The sequence below is a fragment of the Dendropsophus ebraccatus genome, chromosome 4, assembly GCF_027789765.1.
Source record: "Dendropsophus ebraccatus isolate aDenEbr1 chromosome 4, aDenEbr1.pat, whole genome shotgun sequence".
Taxonomy (NCBI): domain Eukaryota; kingdom Metazoa; phylum Chordata; class Amphibia; order Anura; family Hylidae; genus Dendropsophus; species Dendropsophus ebraccatus.
The window spans coordinates 29,276,299-29,287,091 of record NC_091457.1 but is presented as its reverse complement, the minus strand read 5'-3'; the positions used below and the strand labels follow the sequence as shown (position 1 = coordinate 29,287,091).

At 41.2% G+C, this 10,793-nt stretch overlaps 1 protein-coding gene across 1 annotated transcript in view; it reads left to right on the top strand.

Moving 5' to 3' along the window:
• The first annotated feature begins 5,025 nt into the window (after positions 1-5,025).
• Positions 5,026-10,793, top strand: part of AHNAK (AHNAK nucleoprotein) — a 46,556-nt gene continuing 40,788 nt past the window's right edge. The window contains exon 1 of the mRNA XM_069965382.1: positions 5,026-5,100. The gene's annotated coding sequence lies outside the window, so the exon portion shown is untranslated. The remainder of the gene's footprint in view (positions 5,101-10,793) is intronic.

Sequence of the window (10,793 nt, the reverse complement as noted above, 5' to 3'; positions counted from 1 at the left end):
CATTACAGTAGGAGACAAATTGCCAAAAGGTACCACAAGGGGACTGCCAGCTACAGCACACTGTCAGCACCTCAGGTAGGGCCCAAGTGCTGAAAAATTCCTTTTAAGGACCATTGTCTTAGTGTACTTACATATTAGTAATCTTCATTAGAGGATCTTGATATATTTCATCCGCTGATGCCACAATATGATTACTGCATATTACTTATTTCATATAAAAGAAGACAAACTCCCCAACATAGTTGTAAATATATACACTGCCAGAGATACAGATATTCTAGATTTATTGTTTCCTACTTATAGCCATAAAAGCTTGTCTGGGGGTAATCTTTTTGTATGCCTTAGAAATCAAGCGGCCCATTTAGAGATTTTCACAATATTCACTCACTATTTCCCCTTAAATCAGCCTCACAAATGTTTTACGCTTTATTGGTTGTCAATTGGTTGTCAATGATCCACACCTAAGTGTTGCCTTTTATTGTATTGCTACTTTTACTTGTGCCTGTATGAGTAAGCACCCAGAACTTCCTCCCAGGTTACTGAACCTTCCTGTTTCATTGCTATTAGCCAAAAGAGGGAAAAGAGACCTTTGTGTATTTTGATTAAAAATGGCAGATTTTTGATTTTTTATTAAAATTATTAAAATTTACTATTTGCAGAATAAAAGATAAATCAAGATCATCACAGCCAGAACCAACCAGTTTTGTCATTGCAACTTTCTCAGCCAAAACCAAGCAAGGCTTTCATGTGGAGGAATTGAAATTAAGCTATAGTAAATTATATTAGAACACTGCAAATTGTTGTGTTTTTTTTTTCTTTTATAAAGAATAAGGCATGAAAATTAGCCATCTCTATTTTTTACTTTGCTATACGAGATTTTAGTGGCTGTTGGACCCACAAAACCATGGTGTGAAAAGAGCCTTATGTATATAGAGACAGCCTGGTTGTCCTTTATTTCCTGTTGGGAGAAATAAGAATCAGCCATGCTTGGCCATGCAGAGTAAGTATTTGGCCAGCCAAGTGCCTCTTTGAGCATTGGTTATTTGGGCTTTAGTTATTCCAAGCCGTCCATTATATATAAGATTTACAAGCTCTTCCAAAGTGTTACAGGCTGATTGTGGATTGTCACATTTTCTTTATCATAAATTTATTTTTTATTTTTTTCAAAAAACGTTTACAATAATTTCATATAGTGTGAAGCATGTCTTATTAAAATATAGCATTTTTAGATTCCAATGAATAGAAAAAGAGAGCGCTGATTTAGCGGAACATCGCTCACAGCATTAATCGGGCCCTTGGTATTCTAGTGTATTCTAGTTGGCAAGGTGTGGATATGCAAAGTCAAGTACTAAATATATATATATATTGAAAGACAACGATCAGCTGTATCTGCCAAAATCGGCCTAATTCGGCAGTTAATCTCTCTGTGTAATAGAGCCCTTAAGTATCCAGTAGTTTACCAGTTATAATACAAGAGTCTATTGCAGGACTAAGGGGCATAAGGGCGCTCGCTTACAGAGCCTATTACACGGCTCAACTATTCTGCAGCAAGGTCTGCACAGACATCGTCGGCAGCACATCACTATTACAAGTAGCGACGCGCGGTCTGAGACTGATGATTTTTAAACATGTTGATAGACAACGATGCCCAATGATGACTTGCATAACTGTCCTGTGCTGATTTTTGTTCTGGGTATCTGAGAGAGAAACAACGACGGAACAGAGCAGCAACAGCTCCTGATTACTCTGATCACGTTGCCCCCTACTCTGTTTCATCAGGTTTCCAGTCACTACAAGAATAATGCATTGACCTGTCTAATATTTTATAATGTAATTAGAGCAGTGTATGAAATGCTTGATAAATTTCCCCTTAAACAGGTACTCCAGAGACAAAAAAATTATGTTTAATACATTTCTTTAATACAGTTTAATAAACTTTGTTTTAAAAAAAAATGGAGGGGCGGGTGGATTAGATGGGGGAGAGGGGATTAGATAGATATTAATTCTATGAGTCCAAACGGCGGATGGACACTGAAAGTTGTCAAACTAAAAAGTTGGATTTATCGGTGTAAAATGGCCAGATGCGAATAAATTTATTTGCAAATGGCCATTTTGCGAATAAAATATTCGCATCTGGCCATTTTACGCCACCTTTGCCAGTGGGGCGGGGAGGGGGTATGGAGGGAGCAGAATGGGGGGGGGGGGTGCGGACTCTAGGTCCGCTTCATTTATCATTTTTCGCTACGAGAAATAAGGAAACCTAGGCCAGCTCTGAGCTGACCTAGGTTTCAAAATTTTTGCACGGGCGGGCGGGCGGGCAATGCGCCTCTACATAAATTCCCGGAGCTGTGGGGACATTTGCAATCTCGGCGTAAGCCGGACTTCATAAATGTCCCCCTGAGTGTTTATCTGCCAAATCAGGCCGATTTGGGCAGACATTGTCCTGTGTAATAAAGACAATGATTAACTGAGGAACCGATCATCAGTTGATCATTGTCTTTCATCATGTTTAAAAACCATCAGCCGTACATCACTATTTGTAATAGTGATGTGCAGCTTATGAAAGGGTACAGTAAAATAATAACGTTTATACTTACCTGTCCAAGCTCCCCTGTAGTCCAGCAGCCTTTTCCCTGTGTTCTCTACTCACTGCAACCACCGCTGACACTTCTGGCCCTAACTCTTTGGTGACAGGCTGTCACAGCCAATCACTGTCTGTGGGACTGTCCCGTCTTAGTCATGGAAGTGGCTGTGATGAGCAGATTACACAGGTAAAAGGCTGCAGGAAACCAGGGGGTCATGGGTAAGTATAAACTTTTATTATTTTCTGTGTAAAAAGCAAGGGCTGCGCGGACATCGTTAATGATGTCTGTGAAGCCCTCGTTCATGATTATCAAGCTGTAAATAGGCTTGGTAAGAGAGCATTGATCTAGCAGATCTGCATTCATTTACAGTGTAATGTCAGGCCATGTAATACAGCTTTAATAGTATTGCCCTAAGACAGGGGCGTAACTAGAGACAGCTGGGCCCCATAGAAAAATTTTGAATTGGGGCCCCCCGCCTTCCCGACTGACCACTAAGCTGTCAAGTGTAGTTATAAATACATAACTGCAAGAGCTCGTCTGAAGTTCTTTCAATTGAAGGGACATTTGCAGATCCCAGAAGATCTGCTCAGCCACTGGGTGCTGCAAATGATGACAGCTCAGGGGTCCAGTGCATTGCAGAAGCCAGCAATGGGGCCCCCTGAGGCAGTGGGCCCCATAGAGGCAGCTATGACTGCTACAGTGGTAGTTACGCCTCTGCCTAAGTATTAATGGTAGCTCTCTCCGAACATCAGGCAGGGGTTAAAGGACCGTAGGAGTTTATGAAGTCTAATTGGACTGATTGAATATGGCAGTGATGAATTGTCTGTAAGTTCTGCAGGGGAACCAGATTTGTAAGAATTTAGCCTGAGATATAGAATAGTTATAATAGTCCTGAACTATTCATTTTTAATAAAGTTATATTGCATAGCAACATAACTTTATTAAAGCAATTTATTAGCAAATACAATTTTTTCTTCAGTCTCTGGAGTATCTCTTTAAGTCTTTTCTATAACCATTAAGCTTATTGTGCCATTCAGTGCCTCTGCAACCATCAAGAGTTTGTACCATTGCTTTGTGAGAGAAACATTCGTAAATTCATCTATCCCACCTGGTTTTCATCTTTAAAGGTAAAGTATTCTCCATATTCGCTATTGGCCAGATGCAATTTAGGTTTGGTCAGTTTAGCGGTACAGGTAGGCATGCAGGAGGCACATCACCCAGGAAATAGATATCCGTGCACTGGGGGTGCTGGGCTCACCTCCAGTACAACCAGCAGCCCTACTTGCAGATAGAGAAACTGGCGCAGATGTCAGTAAACCGGTGGTGGTTTGAAGAATGGACCATGCCACTGGGATCTATGTGCCAGCACCGACCAGGTGATAGAAATATATTTTTTCCCATTCGGCATAGTGGAACTTTCTCTTTAAGGTTTTGTAATATGTGTAAAGGTCCCCCAAGTACTTACAACTTCTATCAAGCATTTGTAGGGTTTATCACAAGGTTTTATCAACAATTTCTCGTAAAGTCAGCTCCTTCCATTCCTCTTAGCCACAGCCCCTTTACTAGACACTATTCAGAAGTGTTAAAGGAGAGGTCTGGTGAAAATTTTTATTAAAGTATTGTATTGCCCCCCAAAAGTTATACAAATCCCCAATATACACTTATTATGAAAAATGCCTATGAAGTGCTTTTTTTCCCTGCACTTACTACTGCTTCACTTCCTGGATAACATGGTGATGTCACGACCCGACTCCCACAGCTGTGCGGGCTCTAGCTGCTGGAGAGGATGATGGCAGGCGGACACAGGGCACTGGAGGCACACTGAGCATCCCCCTGCCATCATCCTCTCCAGTAGCCACAGCCCGCACAGCTCTGGGAGTCGGGTGGTGACATCACCATCTTATTCAGGAAGTGAAGCCTTGATGTAGTAGTAAGTGCAGGGAAAAAAGCACTTTATAAGCATTTTCCATAATAAGTGAATATTGGTGATTTGTATAACTTTTGGGGGGCATTACAATACTTTAATAAAAAATTGTGCCGGACTTCTCCTTTAAGGCAGGAACAAAAATGTCCAAAACACATTATTTAGCCAGACTTGTTAGACAAAAAGTAGCAAATGTGACAATTTTGCCAAATATGTAATGTGCTGTGTATCTCTGTGTATTAAAACGTACTTTACTTTTATTAAGTTCCCTGGCACAGAGCTGTCCCTATGTGGGCAGAGAACTGCTGTGGGTGAGACTATGTGTGCAGTAAGCCCTATCACCTCTGCATGGGACCCTGGTGTATAGATGTGAGCAGAGTGTGAGCAGCAGTGAGTGCACACACAGGCAGCAGGCTCGTAGCCCTGGGCAGGGCAGGCTCAGCCTCCTCTCCAGGATTGGACACAGACACACCCATACTGTGCTCTATAGCAGCCCTGCCCTGCCTGCACTCATCACTTAGCTCTGCTTACCCAAGGCAGACCAGAGCCGCTGGCTCCCTGCACGTATTGTGCCAGCCAAGGACCACACAGGTAACCAACTGCACGCTTATTCCTCTCTATACAGTCCCTTACAGGACTTTCTGCCTTCTTGTTGCTTCTTATTATTCTCCTTCTTGTGAAGTTTCTTGGGCAAGTTGCTGCAGGAGTTTTCCTTGTGCGTAATGCTTGGTGTGTTATCTCTGCTCTTCCAGAGGATTGTGTGTGTGTATATATATATATATATATATATATATATATATATATATATATATATATATATATATAAGGCTACTCCTGTATTTAGGTTTTTTGCCTATGCTATTCCCTGCTTTGGAGTGTATCACACTTTTCTGCACTAGGCGCACACACTGCACTCTTTGCGCAATCTTGTGACTGCATAGGGAATTCATAGGGATCAGTGCTGGGATTGCATAGGGAATCCATAGGGATCTGTGCACAGGGATAAGCAAGTCTTATGCATTTCCTTACCTCTACCTCCTGTATGTATATTACCTCCCACATCTTCTATTGTATGGAAGATAAAGCCAGTTTCTGCCTTTGCATTATTGGCCATGTTTGCCTTGGACTGGATTCTGTGGCTATTACAACACAGAAGTTTGAGGCACCACACCCTCCCCTGGCGGAGATTTTGGAATGGAGGGGAGGGGGGGGGAGTTGCTGAGATATGCATGCATATATATATATATATATATTATATATATAGATAGATGTATGTATTGTACATGGATAGATGTATGTGTATCATAAAGTCATTTTTATAAGAACCTAGTGGTTGGGCACTATTATGCACTATTATCTCTATCTACTTGGGATTGTTTTGTTGTTGTTTTTGCACCTTTTTTTTCTATATTTAGAGGATTTGACTTGTTTATTGAGCTTTAGGTCGACATTTAGTGGTTGTTTCTATATGCTTTTTTTTGTATACTTTCCCCTGTGCATTACTAAAACGCTCCTCATGGATCTCCAGTATGTTAACAACCTTCTAATGAATCATTTATTAAATGGCTGCTATAATAATCATGTTGATTCCTGTGGTGCACCTAAGTGCCCAGCGTGCTCCCTAGGAAGGGAGGGGTGCACTCAAGTTGATTCTGATTGGCAGAAACTTCTCCCTTAAAATTCTGGGTGTGAATGCCATGTGAGCTGTAATCACAGATAAGGTGCGGTGCCTAGCCAAAGTGCCCAAGGAAGTGCCCAAGGAGTTGTGATCTGGTGGCAAAGAATTCTTTGTAGACTCTAAAAGTTAATGGTGACGATTAGGTCATAAGCGTCTATGGTTTACTAAAAACGTGGCTTCTTACTAAGAGTGCTTTAACCTCTTTTATATTGAAAAAATGTGGAATCCTTTTTGGTGAAAGACGAGTTCTGCTGAGGGATGAAGCAGATGAAATGGTGATAGGGGCTGAAAACATTCCTCCAGCCTCATAAAACTTCATGGCAACTCGTGCTCCATGGAAATAGGGGTGTGCTAAAGGAGGGGAAGCTTCAGGCGAAACGTTTGGTCTGTATATTTCTGGATTCATGATGTGACTAAAAGCTCAGCTTGTATATTGGTTTCCACACTGCTCTGTATATTATGGCTCTCTTCTGTATATTGCTGTGCTCTGGGTGTGTCTGGAAGTACTGGCCCCTGTCCAGAATCCTTCAGGAATGTTGGTTTGGGAGCAGAGTGACTCACAGCAGTTCTGTAGTCTGAGAAGAGGAGGGGGGGGGGTGTATGAGGGAGAGGAGGAGGAGGAGGGGTGGCAGGCACGAATTCACATGGGGAACCCACTCTAGGGCTGCACACGTGTGTGTCACTATAGGTGTAAATATATAGCCGCATCTGTCCCCTGTGCTGCCCTCCAGTGTGACCGTCTCACAGCAGAAGAATTTCAGGAACCTCAGTTAGCTTGCCTTATCTTTCCTTTTATGTGGAAGAATTTTGAGTGTTCTTAAGAAAGCATACAGGTGTGGTATACCTCTGAGCTATAGGTATATATACTGTTCAGACTCAGGATATACATTCCAGACTGAGTACATTCCAGCATTTGTGCTTGAGAAAAGATTCAACTTTATTCTTCAACAAGCTCTGTATCCACGTTCACCATCCTGTGGTTCTTAGCTGTGGCACAACTACAACTCCCATCATGGCATAATTGAAGATTATGATTTGCTCCAGCTAGAAAGTACAATGCCTCAAACTGTTCTTGTAAGTTACTTTTTCCCCACAGTACAATGCATGTTACCCTACTTTTAAAGGGGTTATCCAGCTCTACAAAAACATGGCCACTTCCCCCCCTCTCTTTGTCTCCAGTTCAGGTGTGGTTTGCAATTAAGCTCCATTCACCCAATCTAGAGACAAGAGAGGGGGAAAAGTGGCCATGTTTTTGTAGCACTGGATAACCCCTTTAAGGGATTGCCAGACTGAAGTAACTGGCAGTGATAAAACTTTGGAGGACTGTGTTCTTTCAGAAGGGAGCAAGTGACGTGTAACTTCTCTTTCTTAATCTTATAATCCTGCAGAGGAGAGAGGCAAGATTCAGGGTGTGGTCCTGCCAATAGCTAAACTGGAGATGAGTAACATTGTGAATTAAAATCTCACATTACAAGGACAAGTCTAATGGTTCATGGAAGGGATAGTTCAATTGCTTTAGTGAATGGAGTCATAATGTTATTCTGCTGGACATTACTCAGGCTCCAAAGGCATCCTGTGCATAATATAATAAGGTACAAGCTTAGTGTACTGTCCGCTGAGGGATCATGAAACTTCCATAAAAATAAAAAAAAAGTTGATTGGAGCAACTTGGGCACCAACGTGAAGCTAAGTAGTATGCCTTATAGGTTTACATAGTACAGGCTTGTAATACACAGTTGTAAGTAGCATAATGCAATAAAACTATACTGGCCATGTATAATACAGCGATTTTCCGTGTAAATACCTTGTATTCTCCATAGTGATGACTCACAGTGTGAGGGTGAACTAAGCCTTAATTTACGCATTGTTCTACCTCGCCCTCAGTAAACACAATAACTCCTATTGCCTTATCCATATCTTTTTCTTAATTCATTCACCTCTTGTTTGCAGAATCATTCATGTAGAAAGTCATTGGAATTTGATAAGTAATTATACCTGAGTTCAGTACGAGGAGAAGATATGGTAAATGCCTCATTGTTTCTCTTGGAATCCTATTGGTTCTTGTCTTGTAGCGAACAGGTCCTCTGGCCGTAATTTTAGCCACTTATAGCGCTGCTGGGTCGGCCTGTTAGCCGCTGGGGGAAAGCTGTAGCTCTTGGGAGTGAGGATGTGCAAAACAGTTTTTACTAGAAAAAAATTCATAGAAAGAACGTAAAAAAGTGATGAGAGTCCCGTAATCGGCGTGGGTGTGGTTAGTATCTGACCCTGAAATGGAAAGTACGCAGCCAGTTTTATTTCCTTCATGTGACTGTACATGGAAGCAATAAAGTATCTGGACGGGTTTCCATGATTCAAGAAATCCTTTTTCTGATTTTACGGAAAAATACAGCCAACTTCAATATAAAGATTTAGCCGCAACACGTTGCAATCCCATTAACGTGACTGAACTATATGACTGTACAGAGAGGTTGTGCAATAACTGGATAGGAGTTCTGTATTACCGGATCTCCGTGGCTTTTTCACACAATTACCTATATTCTTCTTAAATAATCCTGCCTGCAGCTTTAGACTTCCAAACTATGATGGGGTTGTCCAGGATTACACAAACATGGCCGCTTTCTTTTAAGAACAGACCACACCTGTCCACAGGTTAGGTGGGGTTTTGTAGCCAATCCATTGGCGACAGGAGTTGTGCTGTGTTTGGGAGGAAGCAGCCAGGTTTTTTAAATTGTGAACAACCCCTTTAAACCCTCTCATGCATTTTGGCAGTAATTTCAATTAATAAGAGACACCAAGTCTATAAGGATGACTGGCGAAGGACATTTGGAGACACATTTTGTCACATGAGGATACAGTGAGTCATTGCAGAATATTGCATGTTGCACAATTCTGCCACTAACATGCTTTTTTATGCCTCAATTGACTAGAATTTATAATACAATGCAAAATTATAACAAAAAAAGAAAATTCATGCTGCATGACAAGTGTACAATTGGTAGCCCCAAAAGATGGGACTGCAAATATAAGAAGAGCTCCCCAACTTCACGCCACAGATATGACGTAGATTATCTAAAGGGTAAAGGCCTATTAGTGGGGTATTCTCATCTCCAAAAGTTATGACCTCCAGCTTTGGGCAACGTTTGGAAACCCTATAGAGAATGAATTGAGTTGTGGAGGAGTACGGCTAGTGTGTGTGTTGATTACGGAGGGGGGGGTGCGGTCTTCTGTTCTTGTGATTGGTGGGGATTAGAGATGAGCGAAACTCGAGCATGCTTGAGTCCATCCGATTGTTCGGCATTTGATTAGTTGGATAAAGCTCTAAGGTTGTCTGGAAAACATGGATACAGCCAATGACTATATCCATGTTTTCCACATAGCCTTAGGGCTTTATCCAACTTCAGCAGCCACCACTAATCAAATGCCGAACGATAGGGTTCGGATGGACTCGAGCATGCTCGAGGTTCGCTCATCTTTAGTGGGGATGCCAAATTGGCTTATTATCCTCTATCCTGTCAACAAGGCATAACTTTTGAGCATTTGGGATTTATAGGGGTTTCCTAAGGAGAAATATATTAGTTACAATTCTTCATTGGCGTTACAGACAGGAAGCCCATAAGATTAGGACAACATCATTTCCACAAAGTCATTTCTTCTTATTGGACTCTCATGCCAATGATTTCTGTGCCTACGTCCTTCTTTGTTGTCTCTGGTCCTCTGTTCATCTCTTCTAAGGTTTTAGAAAAAAGTGCCTTTTTTGCCGACAGTAAAATCTAGTTCTGTCTTCTGTGCCTGCTCTATAGTATAGTGAAGCAAAAGACTAAATGGTAGTTAAAATAAAACTCCCATAGCTTCAGGCTCTTCCTCTTTTTTTTCTATCCATTGAGTCTGTGTTTATTCTGGTTTTCCTCTGATCCATTAATAATTATTTGTAACTATCGACTTGTGCTTCATTGTTCCTTTTTATGTCGGTGTTTAGAGTGGTGACCAATGCTTAGTAACAGGATATATAGCTTGGCTAAAATTTGAGAAACCTCTCAGTTCAGAGGATCTACAGTAGTCATGTCCATTACTTGTTGTCTATATAGTGGCTAAGTAGCTGTATGTGACACCTGTGTAGCAGTATGCAACACACACATCGGTTTGTAGTATTTTTTCAATCTCAGGACTTTTAGCATTTCAGCACTAATGTACATAGTAACGTAGAAGCTTCTGGTCTTGGGGATCTAGAAGAAAGTCCTTGATAGGGCTCTCTCTCAGTGAGGTGGGGCTGGGATTTGGCATAGGATATGTTTCTTGGAAAAGAAAAGTTTATTGTGAATGTTAGAAAGTCAGTATGTAGTAGTGAATTCCACTGACTGGGCGCAGCGATACCTTGAGGCCCCTCCAGGGTTTTCTGCTTTTTAACTACATTGAGAAACATTTTCTATGTTATTTTAAATCTATAGTCATTAAATAGATATTTATTACAGTACAGTTTCTATCGGGCCTTTATTTTCAATGTACAAAAGCAAACTGCTTGTTGAACATATATGCTATAGACTTATATAGAGTCACTCTTATGGTCTACTATATATACACACACACTGTATATATATTTTATATATAT